The sequence below is a fragment of the Colossoma macropomum genome, unplaced genomic scaffold (genome assembly GCF_904425465.1).
Source record: "Colossoma macropomum unplaced genomic scaffold, Colossoma_macropomum, whole genome shotgun sequence".
NCBI classification, from domain to species: Eukaryota; Metazoa; Chordata; class Actinopteri; order Characiformes; family Serrasalmidae; genus Colossoma; species Colossoma macropomum.
In genome coordinates this window covers 6,156,204-6,172,693 of record NW_023494809.1, presented here as the reverse complement: position 1 = coordinate 6,172,693, position 16,490 = coordinate 6,156,204, and the positions used below count along the sequence as shown (strand labels likewise).

Below are 16,490 nucleotides of genomic sequence, written 5' to 3'. Positions count from 1 at the left end.
TCATCAGGCAGTGAATTCATAACCATTTCATGTAGTAACTTTCTGTGAGGAGCTTTTAGAGGTGGATGTCTGGTTCCTATCACCACCACTGTGAACAGTTCTGACTCAGTAAGTTTATCTAGAACAGAGCGTTTCACACCAAACCACTCTGAATGACTCTGTTTACATTCTAACCAGTTAATTATGCAGGAATTTTGAAAAATCTGTGGAATTCCCCTTCAGATGTGCTGGGATATCAGTTTTAATTTAGTTGCTGGAATCAGAACAAGTCATTATAGATGTTTTGAGAGATAATTATGACAAATTAAATTTGGACAATCAATAAAGACTTTTATTTTGGTAATTTAAGTAAAAGCAGATTAAAGGGATGTTCAGTCTAGATAAGAAATATTACTGTGAAATTAGTCCGAGCTTTAATCTCCGATACTGGTCATCTGACAGCACTATGGAGTTGCTGACCGCTGGCAGCTCCTCTGTACTGTGCTAGTCTGGACGAGCGAAGGCCGCTGAAGTGATGGGCAGTGGGAAAGAAAAGCTGACCGTTTCTCTCCATCACTCTCTCCTTCTCTTTTTCCAGATCAGCCCAGGAGTTAAAGCAGCTCAGCCTCAGGTTGTAGTACCACCTTCAACCATAAGAGGGAGTACAGTGATTTATAATATAAATATAATCTGTTACTAGACATTTAAACTGGTTACATTTCTTCTCTTTGATGTTGCACATAAGGGTTAAAGCAGCTTAGCCTCAGGTTGTAGTACTGCCTTCAACCACAAGATGGCGTGCAGTGATTATAAAAGATATAGTTTCTATTGTAATAGACGAAATACAGAGGTTATAATTGTTTTTTTGACGTCTGCCCGAGAATTAACGTTTCCTAGCTTTGGATTGTAGTATTGCATTTAATAAAGGGGTTATAACAAATAGTAGTTTTATTTATTTATTTGCCGTTTATCTGCAGCCCAGCTTGGGTAGATGTTAGCCAGTTAGCTAGGTTAGCTATCCAACTGAGCCATCTAGCTAAAGTGTTGGTGAGGTAGCTGACATAAAGCTTTATATATAAATTCTCTGAAACAATTTATTTGCGCTAACAATTTTTTTTGTTTCAAACGTCAGCAACTCCACAGTGCTGTCAGCTGACCAGTATCGGAGATTAAAGCTCCAGCAAAACACGTTTGTAGTGTTGCTTCATCAGTTTAAATGCACTAAAACATGAAAAACAGTCTGACTGATTTCACAGTAATATTTCTTATCTACACTGAACATCCCTTTAATCTGTTTTTACTTAAATTACCAAAATAAAAGTCTTTATTGATTGTCCACATTTAATTTGTCATAATTATCTCTCAAAACATCTATAATGTCTGATTCCAGCAACTAAATTAAAACTGATATCCCAGCACATTTGAAGGGGAATTCCACAGATTTTTCAAAATTCTTGCATAATTAACTGGTTAGAATGTAAACAGAGTCATTCAGAGTGGTTTGGTGTGAAACGCTCTGTTCTAGATAAACTTACCGAGTCAGAACTGTTCACAGTGGTGGTGATAGGAACCAGACGTCCACCTCTAAAAGCTCCCTCACAGAAAGTTCCTACATGAAATGGTTATGAATTCACTGCCTGATGACTGAGACACTGTTTTATGATAGTTTAGAGAAGCTAAAATATAATTATCACTTTTTTACCATCAATATCAGAAGCCTAATGTAGGTTCACTGGTGGTTTTGGATAGTAAATAATCAATAAACTAAAACTGAGTTTTGCAGGAAATGTTTTTTTTTTGGTTATAAATGAATTTACATTTTTTTCTCTTGCAATTTGCAACTATCCCTTTAATCTGTTTTTACTCTTTATCCCTTTAATCTGTTTTTACTCTTTATCCCTTTAATCTGTTTTTAATCTTTATCCCTTTAATCTGTTTTTACTCTTTATCCCTTTAATCTGTTTTTACTATTTTATCCCTTTAATCTGTTTTACTATTTATCCCTTTAATCTGTTTTTACTCTTTATCCCTTTAATCTGTTTTTACTCTTTTATCCCTTTAATCTGTTTTTACTCTTTATCCCTTTAATCTGTTTTTACTCTTTTATCCCTTTAATCTGTTTTTACTCTTTTATCCCTTTAATCTGTTTTTAATCTTTATCCCTTTAATCTGTTTTTACTCTTTATCCCTTTAATCTGTTTTTACTCTTTATCCCTTAATCTGTTTTTACTCTTTTATCCCTTTAATCTGTTTTTACTATTTATCCCTTTAATCTGTTTTTACCCATTTCGTTTAACATTAACCCATTCATTCTGAATAAACAGCTAACTTACACTAACCATTTTGCCGTCTTATGGACCCAAAGCCCAAACCTTAACGCTTTCATTCAGCTAATGGTAACGTGAGCTCCATCACCCACACTTCAGCGAGCTAACAGGCTGCTGTTTTTTAAAGTAACTACAGGACTAAAACAACTCAACAAACTCCAAACTTTTCAACAACTTTTAAAGTTTTACTTCTGAAACCTTTACCACGTTTCCACTGTGCATCAATGTGTTGGTCAACTAGCTAATATACCAAAGTTAGTTATCCAGCTGAAGCGTTGGTGAGGCAGCTGACGTTAAACGTTTGAAACAAAACAAATTGTTAGTGCAAATAAATTGTTTCAGAGAATTTGTACATGAAGCTTGTTGTGTGTGTTAGCTAGCTGATTTTATAGAAAATGTTGTTGCTGACGCTGAGCTGGATTAAAATTATTTACTAATCTAATTTACAAAGTGTAACTAAAGAAAGGAAGGAAGGAGAAATCAGTAAACTGGACTGAGTGGAAAATGAGCGATGATAAGTGGACTTTTGTCTAATACTCCGCTTAACCGCCAGTGGACCACCCGGAAGATGCTGAGCAAAATACCGGTGGACCACCAGCTTTGCCATTAGCGGGCTGACAGTGGACCACTGTCCTCTTGCTATCAGGGTTGTAATGAGCGAGAAATGATGTTTACCTGCTTTTTATGCTGGAGATGCTCTCATCATCAAAAGTAAGTCAAAATATAACCACATATAATACAGGCATGAAGCACATGTTGATGTAGGTTGTAAACAAGTGTTTACACACAATAGCAAACTCTTTTATTTCAAAAACAGTGAGAAAATGTGTTTTTCTGTGATCTGGGCCCTTTAAAGCAGCCTCGGAATGCAGTACCGCCAGTATCCACAAGAGGGTGTTTATGAGGGTTGTGCTGGTGCGTGCATGAGGGTTTTGTTATTGCCTTTTGTGTGGTTGTCAGCACTTCTCAGGTGCAAAATCAGCAGAACGTAGCCAGTTCTACTGGTTCTACCACTGTGATATAGCATATTATATCACACTAAAACATCTCTGAAATGTACACTCCTGAGGTTCTTTAGCAAAGAACACTGAGAACCATGGAGATACAGATTTATGTAGAAACATTTCAAGCTCAAACTTTTTTGTGGAATGGTTCTTCAGATCGATGGAGAATGTGTTGTATATGGTTCTATGTAGCACCAAAAAGGGTTCTTCTATTGTTGCAAGCTTAACATTGTCACAATTAAAGAACGCTTTTTGGTGCTACATAGAACATTTTCAAAAAGGTTCTATACAGAACCATATACAACACATTCTCTGTAATTGTAAAGAACTGTTTCACCATGGAAAGAACTGTTTAAGCACGAAATGGTCCTAGATAGAAGTGGTTTTACTAAAGAACCCTTGAAGACTGGGGTCATTCTATAGAAACGTCCATTTTTGTGTCCCTAGCGTTTACAGATATATTACACTTAAAAACATGTTAGAATTACAATTTATTCATATTTTATAATAAAGCAATAAGTTATTTTAACAGTTACACCTTATCAAGCCTCAATTTAGCAATATTAGTTTTTAAATCAATTATCTAGAATTCCAATCACCACAGAAGAGCTCGTCCTCACAGTCGTGTGTGAAGGCTGAGGCCATATTTTGAAGTAAAAAACATGTTTTTCTGCTATTTTAACTGCAATAATCTGTACATGACTATGAAATATATCATTTAAATGACAAAGAAAACAAACACCAAATAAATATTATAAAATATATAATGAAAGTTGTGCCCAGGAGTCGTGTCACTGGTGTTACTGCATAACAAAAAAATCTCTTATTTTGATGACATCACTTGACTTCTTTTACCTGTTTTCTGAGGATCTATGAAGAAAAGCTCATGGTGAGTCCACTGTGTCTTTCAGTTATCAGAGATTTTCTCATTTAGTTCATGATTTCATATGAAGCTTTTAGCTGAAGTCACTGGTGTGACCGACTTTATTCTGAGGTAACTGTGAAAAATAGAATACAAATGGATTCAATTCCATATTTTAGTGGATGTTCCATGATTGACAACATGTGGTTTGATGCTCTGTAGCAGTTATTTTGTAAAATGCATTTTATATTAAAATGTCTCTGGTGTTCCTTTATTATGTGTAACACCAGTGAGGATCAGTAACACCAGTGACTCCTATGGAGAGATAGAACAGTGGACGTTTCTGTAGAATGACCCACTGATGTTTGTCATTGATTTGTCACTTTTCCCACCTGTTCCTACACGGTTTTCCGCGAGGCAGGTGGGTGATGACCGGATCAAAGTAGTTGCTGTAGAGGGTCCTGGTGGCAGCGTCGCCAGACCGAGACAGCTGAGCGAAAATGGTCCATAACTCAAAGCTGTGTGGCCGTTTACAGGCTGGATAGAGAACCCGCCACAGAGCTTTCACCAAAGCATACAGCTTAAGCTGGGGCTTCCAAGGCTGGAGCAGAGGAGCGTGTGAAGACGTCCTGGCAAACATGCTGAAAAACAAACAAACAAAGGAAACATAAACAGGACTGTGCAAAAGGGGCTCCTGACAACCACCTGGAAGACCTGGTCGACCCCAAAACTGCCCCCATCAGATAAACAGCTCTTAAAGCTTTCATCTCTGAGAGAGAGGAGAAAATCAAGCTGCTTCAGATCTGAAAACATCCACAGGTGTTTCTGTCCATCCTTCCACTGTGAGAAGACGACTCAGCGCTGTGGGTCTGAAAGGATGTGTAGCTGATCAAGAAGAACCTCACTGAGAAAAGGAGACGGACACATCAAACAAAGAAGCTGAACGATGGACTGACCACCCCAGAGTCCAGACCTCAACACCACTGAATGTGTTAAATGCTAAACCAGCTTCTAAGACTGAACTTTGGAGGTGTGTCTGCAGATTCTTTGAGGAACTGAAAGTGAGTCTCCTGAAAAGAATGGAAACTGGAATAAAGGAGAGGAGTGACTCACTGAACACTCAGACAGCCGAGAGTAGAGTTAGCTGACAGGATTCTGGGTAATTTTCTGTTAAATGTGTTTTCTGATTTTATTTCTGATGCTGAAAAATTAATAAGTACTATATACATGCGTGTACATTATATAATCATGTGTATATATATATCTTATATATATATATATATATTATTATATAGTTGCTGTTGCAAAAAAACCTAATATTTCAGTTTATGTTGTTTATATATATATATATATATATATATATATATATATATATATACATACATATATATGTACTGAATGGGGTCAGATAAACATAGATTTATATACACACACACACTGTCATTGGAATAGATGAGTTATTAATTATGTATTGATAAGTTGGTTTGGTCACTCCAGTCATTACTAATAAGGAGCTGCGGCTTCGTCTTAGCAGTGGTTCTGATCTGTTCTAGCTCCCAGCCTGTCGGTCAGAAAGAACTGTTCCTCTGTTCGTCTGAGATCTCATACCTGCCCACGGTGACCTGCAGCTGAGAGCGGAGTGAACAGTCGCCTGTTTACATTCGAGTTCAGACCGCAGGGCGAGTTCTGGAGCCGCAGCTGTGACTGACAGAGTCTATATGAACACACACACACACACACACACACACACACACACTCACACACACTCTCTCTCACACTCACACACACACACACACACTCTCTCTCACACTCACACACACACACACACACACAGCGCTGACAGCGCGGCGATGTCCAAACACACACTTTGCAGATTTGATCTTCAACAAACGAACCAAGTAAATCTGATAAAGTTGCTCTTATAACCAAACAATACAGAGATAAGAACTGTAGTTAAAACAAGTTCAAAGTACATCACTTCCTGCGTGTTCAGACCCTCCGGAGCGTGATTCCTGATCTGTTTTATTTTTTAGAGATTCGATTCAGTTCAGCTCGAATCAGAGAGGGGGGGGGGATAGAGAGAGGGGGAGATAGAGAGAGGGGGAGAGAGAGAGAGAGAGACGTTCAATAAATATGTAACGTATGTTGTCTTTCATTATTTATGTTATGTAATGCGTTTTCTTTATTTACTTCATGTATTTGTTTTTGTCATTGTTGTTGTTTCAACTGGATTATTATAAATTCTGTAATCGCTATCAGCTCTTCAAAATATGTTCAGCTTTGAAGTTTATATGAGATTATTATTTCAATGACCATTATCATTGTTACTATTAATTCTATATTTGTTTTTTAGTTCTACAAAATATGTTCCGCTTTGAGTTGAATTTTATATGCTTTGGCAACATTGTACTCAAAACAGTCCTGCCAATAAAGCTACTTTGAATTGAAAAAATTGAAAATTGAGAGAGAGAGAGAGAGAGAGAGAGAGAGAGAGAGAGAGAGGGAGGGAGAGAGAGAGAGAGGGCGGGGGGAGAAAGGCAAGAGAAAAAGAGAAAGGAGTGAGAGAGTGGAGAAGAGAAAGAACGAGAAAAAAGAGAAAGGAGTGAGAGAGTGGAGAAATGAGGAGAGAAAGGAGTGAGAGAGTGGAGAAATGGAGAAAGAGTGAGAGAGTGAAGAAAAAGAGGAGAGAGAGAGAGAGAGAGCGAGAGAGAGAGAGAGAGAGGAGAAAAGGGGAGAGAGAGAGAGAGCGAGAGAGAGTGGAGAAAAGGGGGGGGAGAGAGAGAGTGGAGAAAAGCGGAGAGAGAGAATGAGAAAGTGGAGAAAAAGGGAAGAGAGAGAGTGAAGAAAAGGGGGAGAGAGAGAGTGAGAGAGTGCAGAAAAAGGGGGGGAGAGAGAGAGTGGAGAAAGGGGAGAGAGAGAGTTTAGAACAAGGGGAGAGAGAGAGAGTAAGAGTGCAGAAAAAGGGGGGGAGAGAGTGAGAGAGTGAAAAGGAGAGGCAGAGTTATCAGAATCGGTTTGACGATCCGAACCAGCGCTCGTGTTCATCAAAGTGGGCGGAGCGAGTCAGTTCAGTGACTCGGCTCACTTCAAAGACTCATTCATAAAGATCCGAGCAGTTATAACTGCACATCATTGAGTCTCTGAACTCCGGCGCACAGATGAGGATTCAGAAGGAGGAAAATTCATCCGTTTCTTCTGAATCACCGAACAAATAACCTGGAAATTAAGTGGTGAGCTTGGATAACGGAGCTTCTATACTGTGAACCTTCGTTTTGTTTGTGTTTTGCGTTAACAGCCTTAAAACGAGTGTTTCGAGAGGACTGTTAGCTTTTCTCTGCTAGCTATCCTGCTAACGGTAGTAGTAGCCTGGGAAATGTCGCAGAGCGCTGCTGATTTTTCTGTGATTTACAGCCGTTTTGTGGTTAAAACTCACCGAGTTGAAGGTTTATATGTCCTTAAAATGTATTTTGGGAATTTCTTATAGAATATAAGTCATATAGTGAGTCGTTTTTTGGTGTTTGGTCTCGAAACTCAAGCTCGCGACGAAACTGAAGTCAGCTTCCCATTCGAATTTTGCCGTTCCACCTTAAACAGTGCAGCAGTTACGGTCTGGCGCCTCAGCCGCCTGAATGCAACTGCTGCACCATTTAAGGTGGAACGGCAAAATTGTGAAACCAACTTTAGCTTCATGAGTTTGTGTGTGCGTACTGTTTTTAATCTGGTTATTTTACCCCCTGAATCCGCCTACATTGTTCTGGAAAGTGATGTGATTGTAAAATAAGGCGCTATTTGGTCAAATTTGTATGTTGTTTTCAGTATTTTGGGCGTTATTTTTAAAAATAGAGCTCACAAACACGAGCTACTCCTGTGGGAGTAGTTAAGCTCCACCAACAGTGAGTATCCTACAGAGACATGTGCTAGTTACACCTCTGTGTCTCAGGAACAGCTGACTACTTTGACGGCACACACTTAAAAAAGAAGGTTCTTTAGTAAAGGGAATGGTTCTATTTAGAACCATGAGTTCTATATAGAACCATATACATACTTAAATGCTTCTTTGATGGTGAAATAGTTCTTCAGACTGGTGAATGTGTTGTATATGGTTCTGTACAGTACGCTCTTAAAAAAGATGGTTCGTCAATGGTTCTTTAGTAAAGAAAATGGTTCTATATGGAGCTGTGGACACTCAAAGAACTCTTTGCATGATTAAATGGTTCTTCTCATCTTCAAAAAGTGTCTATATAGAACCATCTACATTGTTCAGCAATCTGAAGAACCATTTCATGATGCAAAGAACACTTTATTCTTGCAAAGAGTTCTTGGTTCTATATAGGACAGTTTTCTTTACTAATGAACACTTGAAGCATATTTTTAACAGTGTACCAAACAGGGTTCTTCTACTTTTACAAGCTTGGTAAGCATGGTTCTGTATAGCACCAAAAAGGGTTCTGCTGCTATTGTTGTGATGCCAAGCTTGTAACAATAGGAGAACCCTTTTTCTCCATCAATCTGAAGAACCATTTCACTAAACAGAGAACCATTTAAGCATTTATTTGGTTTTACACGTGCTTAAAGATGTTTCTTCAAGGGTTCTTTAGTAAAGGCAGTGGCTCTGTTTGGAACCATGAGTTCTATATAGAACGATATATGTACCATGTTTTTTTTTTTGCCTGGTGAAATGGTTCTTCAGACTGATGGAGAATGTATTGTATGTGGTTCTGTACAGCACCACAAAAGGTTCTCCTATTCTTAGTCAATTGGAAGAACCATTTTATCATGTATGTTGTTCTACAAATGCTTAAAGATGGTTCTTTAGATGGCAGTGGCTCTGTTTGGAACCATGAGTTCTATATAGAACCGTTTTATGCATAAATGGTTCTTTGCATGGTGAAATGGTTCCTTAGATTGATGGAGAATGTGTTGTATGCGGTTCTATACAGCACGAAAAAGGGTTCTGCTATTCATGTCATGCTTGTAACAATAGAAGAACCATTTTTGGTGCTATATAGAACTATTTACAGCACATTCTCCATTAATTTAAAGAACAATACAGGGATAAACTGGTTTTGTAGAGAACTCGTGGTTATAAACAGAACTGTTGCCTTTACTAAAGAACCCTTGAAGAACCTTTTTTGAGTATGCTACATGGAAAAAATGGGACCATAACTTTATATTTTCATCTTAATGACTTTTAATACATCAAAATGTTCAAATAAATCAGTGAAATGGTGCCAACAAAACTGTGCAAGTGAAAAAAGCATAACAATTAAAGAACAGTGATTTAATAAAAGTACAAATGTAAAACCATTAAAAAACTAAATGATTTATTCAAAATTTCAGCGTAATGAGATGTAAACAAAGTCATTCAGAGCGGTTTGATAAGGCTCAGTTTTCTTTACAGTGGTGGTGATAGGAACCAGGGGTCGCCATGACTACAACACAAATATAGACATTTTATTTACTATCCAGAACCACCAGTGAACCTACACGAGTCTTCTGAGTCTATATGGAATGTTGATGATGGAAAATAGTGGAAAATCTGAAATAATCAGTTTTCTTTGGGGACTATTTTGCCTCACAGCGCCCTGCATGTATCCCTCCACCATGAATGGAGTTTAAGTTCTCTAAACTATCATAAAACAGAGTCTCAGTCATCAGGCAGTGAATTCATAACCATTTCATGTAGGAACTTTCTGTGAGGGAGCTTTTAGAGGTGGACGTCTGGTTCCTATCAGCACCACTGTGAACAGTTCTGACTCTGAGTTTTAATAGTGATTATGATTGATTAAAAAACTTTGTGTTGACTTGAATAAGTTTGTTTTCATGATTTTAATACAAAAATAAATGTAATGAGCATTTTTAATGATGTAGAAGATGAAAATTGTGAAGAACAGCGTATTGAAATTAAACACAGCTGATCTGCCAAGAGCTGAAATGGTAACTCACAGTTAACGCTTGACGTTTTGCGTCTGTTTGATGGGGTTTTAAACGAGGCAGTTCAGGCTTTTGTATTGTTTAGAACTTTTAATTGTTTTGTTTTATAAGATCACTGTTTTGTACAAGGGCAGCCAATCAGAGCTGAGCTCAGAGAAGAGTTGCAGGGCCCATTTAAACTTAAGCCAAGCTGTTAAAAACGATGGTTCTTCAAGGGTTCTTTAGTAATGAAAATAGTTCTGTGTAGAACCATGAACACTCAAAGAACCCTTTGCATGATTACAAAGTTCTTCAGATTGATGGCGATTGTGCTCTACATGGTTCTATCTAGAAACCTTTTGAAAAGGGTTCTATATAGCACCAAAAAGGTTTCTTCTGTTGTTACAACACTTTTGAAAATGATGGCTATTCAAGGGTTCTTTAGTAAGAAAATGGTTCTGTATAGATCTGTGAACACTCACAGAACCCTTTGCATGGTGAAATGGTTCTTGAGCTTGATGGACAATGTATGGAATATGACTCTATATCGAATCTTTTTTGAAAAGGGTTCTGTATACCACCAAAAAGTGTTCTTCTGTTGTTGTGATACAGGCTTGTTACAATAGTAGAACCTTTTTGGTGCTTTACAGAAACCTTTTCAAAAAGGATCTATGTAGAACCATCTAGAGCACTTTGTACACTTATCTGAAAAAAAAAAATTATGATGCAAAGAACCTTTTAATCATGCAGAGGGTTCTTTGAGTCTTCATAGTTCCACATTGAACTATTTTCTTTACTAAAGAACCCTTGAATTTTTTTTTTTTTTTAAGAGTGAACTTTGACATCGTAACAATAGAATTACCATTTTTGATGCTATATGGAACCCTTTTCAAAAAGGTTGTATATAGAACCATATGCATGTCCTCCATCAGTCTGAAGAACCATTTCATCATGCAAAGAAACGTGTGTGTGTGTGTATACACACACACACACACACACACACACACACACACACACACATATATATATATACATACACACACACACACACACACACACACACACACGTGTGTGTGTGTATATATATATATATGTATGTGTCTTCATGTGTATGTACACACACGTGTGTGTGTGTATAGTTTGTGTATGTAGTATTATGTGTATATATAATGATTGTTTGCCTTTAATAATAAGCGGTGTTGTGTTGTGTCTTGTCTACTCTACAGTGTATAATCAGAGGTCTACGATTTCGTCCATAGACGATTTAAATCCTGACCTCAGATCTCAGGTCCTGTCAGACGGAGCGTTCGTGTGAGGTGCTGCGCAGTTTGACAGATAAATCAGAAAACGCAGCGTTTTTACGCTGTCGGCTCAGCTGTGTTTCTCCTCAGTGATCTTAGAGATCAGAGTGGAAGTCACTGTATTTTATTGAACAGGTGACTGAGTACAGATGTGTGTCGTGTGCAGATGTGTGTCGTGTGCAGATGTGTGTCGTGCACTTGTCTATCCAGTCGTGGTTTATACAGCACAGGCTGCTGTGTGTGAACTGCCCGCCGGTCAGTCGTGTGTCCTGCTGCAGTTTCACCCCCTGAAGCGTCCGCGTCGTCCCTCATTGTCCGTCTCCTCTCCAGCATGAACAGAAAACGTGTATCCATTCTTATTCACAGCGAAACTTCACTTTCCCCACGTTCAGCACAGGCAGGCAGACTGACCAGTTCGGTCAGAGATTAGCATTGAAATGGGCGAGAGGAGGGGGTGGAGAGAGAGAGAGAGAGAGAGAGAGAAAAAGAGCAAAGAGAAAAACTGGAAAAGAGAGAACAGAGAGAAATAAAAAAAAAAAGGAAGGAGAGAAAGTGAGGGGATAGAAAGAGAAAGAAAGGAAGGAGGAGGAGAGAGATTATAAATGGAAAAGGAGAAAGAAATAAAGCAAGTAGAGAGAGAGAGAGAGAAAGGAAAACGAGAGAGAGAGAAAGGAAAACGAGAGAGAGAGAAAGGAAAACGAGAGAGAGAGAGAGAAAGGAAAACGAGAGAGAGAGAGGGAGAGAATGGAAAACGAGAGAGAGAGAGAGAATGGAAAACGAGAGAGAGAGAGAATGGAAAACGAGAGAGAGAGGGAGGTGGAGTAGAGAGAAAAGAGAGACAGTAAGCAAGGAGAGAAAAGACTGGGAGACAGGAACAAATGGGGGGAGTTAAAGAGAAAGAAAGGAAGGAGAAAGAAAGACAGGAGAGAAAGAGGTGGAGTGCAGAGAGAAAGAAAAAGGGGAAAGGAGTGAGAGGAGAATGAAAGTAAGGAAAGGAGAAATAAAAAGGGGAGGCAGAAATAGGAAAAAAGATGAAAGAAAGGTGGAGGGGAGAGCAAGAGAGAAATAAAGCAAGAAAAGACAGTAAAAAAAGATGGAGAGAAAAAGAAGGGAGGGAGAGAGTGAGGGAGGGGAGAGTGAGTGAGGGAGGGAGGGAGGGGAGAGTGAGTGAGGGAGGGAGGGAGGGGAGAGTGAGGAAGGGAGGGAAAAGAGAAATTGAAGGAAAGGGGAGAGAGAAGGAAAGAAGAGGAGAGATTATGAATAAGAGAAAAAAGTGAATGGGTAAAGGGAGAGAGAAAGAGGAGGGAAAAAAAGAAAAACGTGAGACACAAAAAAGAGATTGCGAAAGGCAGAGTGGAAAGAGGCAGACAGACAGATTGAGAGAGAGAGAGAGGGGGGGGGTGTAGGTGAGAAGCTCAGTACAGACTGTATCTGTAGCTCATAGTAAAATAGAAGTTATTATGTAAAGTAGTTATGAATTCACTGCCTGATGTCTCAGACGTTGTTTTATGACAGTTTTGAGAAGACAGACCGCTGGTCTTAAATGACCACTGTGTCCTGCTGATGATAATCATAGAAACTAGGACTGAAATCAATTTCAAATCGCAAGAACTGCAATTTTTTAAGAATGATCAAAAACGCTGTTTAATTTTAAGAGGGGACATTTAACCTAATAACACAGAGCTTGTTGTGAACTACCTGTAGAGTTAGACCAATCAGAGGCAGCCAAATCTTCATCTGTTGTGACATCACAACCACAACTCACTGGTTTTCTGGAGCACTACATTAAAGAGTCAAGCCTCAAGCTAGAAAAAGTGGTCCTCTTGGTAAAAAAGGCCTGAACCTTAATTTACAGAAAATAATCGCAATTTGAATCTCATTCACAATATTAGTGACAAAAAACGCAATATTTTCCCCAGATTGTTCAGCCCTAAAAGAAACCATTAAAATGGTAGTCACTACCGGTGTTCTGTGTTTTCCTGATGGGTTGATATAACAGTGTAAACTCTAGTGGACTCTAATGGAATGGTTTAACAGGTGTTCTGATTTCTAATGGGATTGAAAGGTGTTCCTACAGCAGACTAGTGTATCTAATGGAAACCATTGAGCCAGTTTCATTTTAAAATGTATTTTTAAATCCATTCGTGGTGGAGGGATACATAACAGGGTGTTATGAGGCAAAATAGTCCCCAAAGAAAATGTATTTCAGAATTGTTCACAGTGGTGGTGATAGGAACCAGACGTCCACCTCTAAAAGCTCCCTCACAGAAAGTTCCTACATGAAATGGTTATGAATTCACTGCCTGATGACTGAGACACTGTTTTATGATAGTTTAGAGAACTTAAACTCCATTCATGGTGGAGGGATACATGCAGGGCGCTGTGAGGCAAAATAGTCCCCAAAGAAAACTTATTATTTCAGATTTTCCACTATTTTCCATCATCAACATTCCATATAAACTCAGAAGACTCGTGTAGGTTCACTGGTGGTTCTGGAGAGTAAATAAAATGTCTATATTTGATATATTTGTGTTGTGTTGTTGAAAGTTGGTGCTTTTTTTGGTCATATTTGACTGCATGCTACTTTGATGAATGAGGGAGTTTGAATCAGATGTTTTTCGGTTCCGGTTTGGGCCGCTTTCTGACCAGCCAGGGCGAAATTCATGCAGCTTTTAAATCAGTCTTGATCGTGTGAGACTCGTGACTCTCAGCTCCTCCCGCTGGACGCGACCGAGTTGTTTTCTCGACAGTCACATTACAGCAGCCTCATTGCTCAATTCAGATTTTTGGCTCAGATCTGATCTTCCTAGCTTGATGGTTCACATTCGTGACTCATCTGTCATTAATGTGAAAGAAGTATGTGTCCTGAATCGACCCCATGGCGCACATCCTAATCAATAACATGAACCAATTGCCTCACGAACAAACTTACCCAGCAGAACGAGGCTTCGTCGTGAAGGTGATTCGCGCTGATCAGCTCTCAGCTGTTCGTTATTAGAGCGAGACGAAGGAGAAGAAAGGGTCATATGCTTTTGCAGCATTTGCGGCACTAACTTCAGGTTTGGCGCTGCTGCCATGGTAACGCAGAAGGTCGCATGTTCCATTACCAGACTAAAGTGACACAAATCAGATTTTTTTTTTTTTGCCTTAATGTAAATCTTTTCAAATCCGATCTGAGCCACTTTCATATGTGGTCCTGGGCCCAGAAATATCCCATGTTTTTGTCTTAAGTTAAGATCTGACAGGTCAAGATAAGATTTTTCACAAATTCAGATTTACAGAAGCAAATTGTACCTTAATTTAGGAATTTTATCTGATCCTTCATCATCTTATCTCCAGTTAGGTGAACCATTGAGTCAGATAGATCAGCAAAAGATTGGAATTGGGCAGTGAGGCTTGTAATGTGAACGTAGCTAAAGTGTCTCAAATCTGATTCAGAAAGGTCAGATTTGTGTGTCCACACAGTTCTGATAAAATCAGATCTGTTCACATTAGGGCAAAAAAGGGGAATTTTGCCACTTTAGCCTGGTAATTTGAACACAGCCAAGATTTGGCCAGTAAATAGGACTAAATTCACATTACAAGCCTCGTTGCTCAAATCCGATTTTTTTTTTTTTTGCTCAAATCCGATCTCTCTCACACGATGGTTCACACTCGTTTAGGTAAGTGACTCAAATCTGTCATTAATGTGAACGAACCGGCGTCCTGAAATGACCCTCATGAGCACATCTTACTCAGTAACGAGTAACTCTGATCAGCTCTCAGCTTCATTATTAGAGCGAGACGGAGGAGAAAAAGGTGAGATGAGCTGCTTTTTCACCGTTTACAGGCTTTAACTTCTGTTCGGCGCTGCTGCCATGGTAACGCTGAATGATGGCACAGTGGGGAAAAAAGTGTGCAAGTGTGTTGCATTAAGGTCGCATGGCCACAAATAAGATACGTATCCGATCTAGGACCATCAGATCTGAGTCACATTAGGGCAAAAAATCTGATTTGTGCCACTTCAGCCTGGTAATGTGGACAGAGCCTTGGATCCAGAAGTCCCTATATAGGCATTAGGCTGATTATGGAGGTCTAGGGCAGCGAACTGGATGTGTCAGAATTATGTATTGTCCCTCACAGGCGACCAGCAGATTCATAGCTTTTATTTACAAACCTGCATTTAAAAAATATGCATGTTTCTGAATATAACACAGGCTGCATTAACACACATGAAAACGTTAAGATCATTTTTGTCTTCTCCTGTGAAATTGCGGTTTCTGAGGTGCGAGGTTTCGCGCCGGTGCTGCCTCGTTTACTGTTGTTTTTTGTGAGGTGTGGGAAAGCGGCTGTTTTGACTCAGTACTGAGAAAACTTGGTACACAAACACTGCGATGGTGTGAACGGCCTTGAGACTGCTCTGAGTACAAGATACCGGACTGAACACACAAAGTGAGAGAGAGAGACAACAAATCTGTCTGCTTCTCTGAATATGAGCTGGCAGTAAAGATGGATGAAGCCTCAGAATACTGAGCCATCTGAGAGAGCGACCTGTAAAGACGTTTATCTGGCTGACATTAGAATTAATGCAAATAAACACACAAACAATCTGTTGTGGTAGCTTTGGAGATGCACCGATCTGACTTTTCTCTCTCTATAGCACTTCCGATATCTGAACTCAGGATATTGGCCGATACAGAGAACCAATCCAATTTATTTAACTCATATAATGTGCTGTTACAATTGAATAGTTAATTGTAAAACATTATGTATCTGTTTTAAGACATTTTGGTGATTTATTGATTGTTAAAATGAGGCAAACTTGACAAGTATTACAGATTCAACCATGTTGTTCCAGTTTTAGAAGTCACTATTGAAGTCTTTTTCAAAATCCCCAAAAATCTGACACATTTAAATTTCTTACCTATCTGTTTACATAAAATTGATAAAAATGTAAAAGTCTGAAATCAGTGAGTGTGTTTACATGCACCTAATGATCCGATAACTGCAGAAAATCAGATTTTGTCAGTAATCCGATCAACGCGTTTACACTTGAGTAATCAGATAATGGTAAAACTCCGGATCTGTTTTACAACCAGCCAATAAACTCACAGAAGAAAACGTG

The 16,490-nt window shown here is 38.9% G+C and overlaps 1 protein-coding gene across 1 annotated transcript in view; it reads left to right on the top strand.

Annotated features, from left to right (window-relative positions):
• The first annotated feature begins 7,146 nt into the window (after nucleotides 1-7,146).
• The window catches only part of si:dkey-199f5.8 (beta-1,4-galactosyltransferase 3), a 49,075-nt gene continuing 39,731 nt past the window's right edge, over nucleotides 7,147-16,490 (top strand). The window contains 1 exon segment of the mRNA XM_036558551.1: nucleotides 7,147-7,402. The gene's annotated coding sequence lies outside the window, so the exon portion shown is untranslated.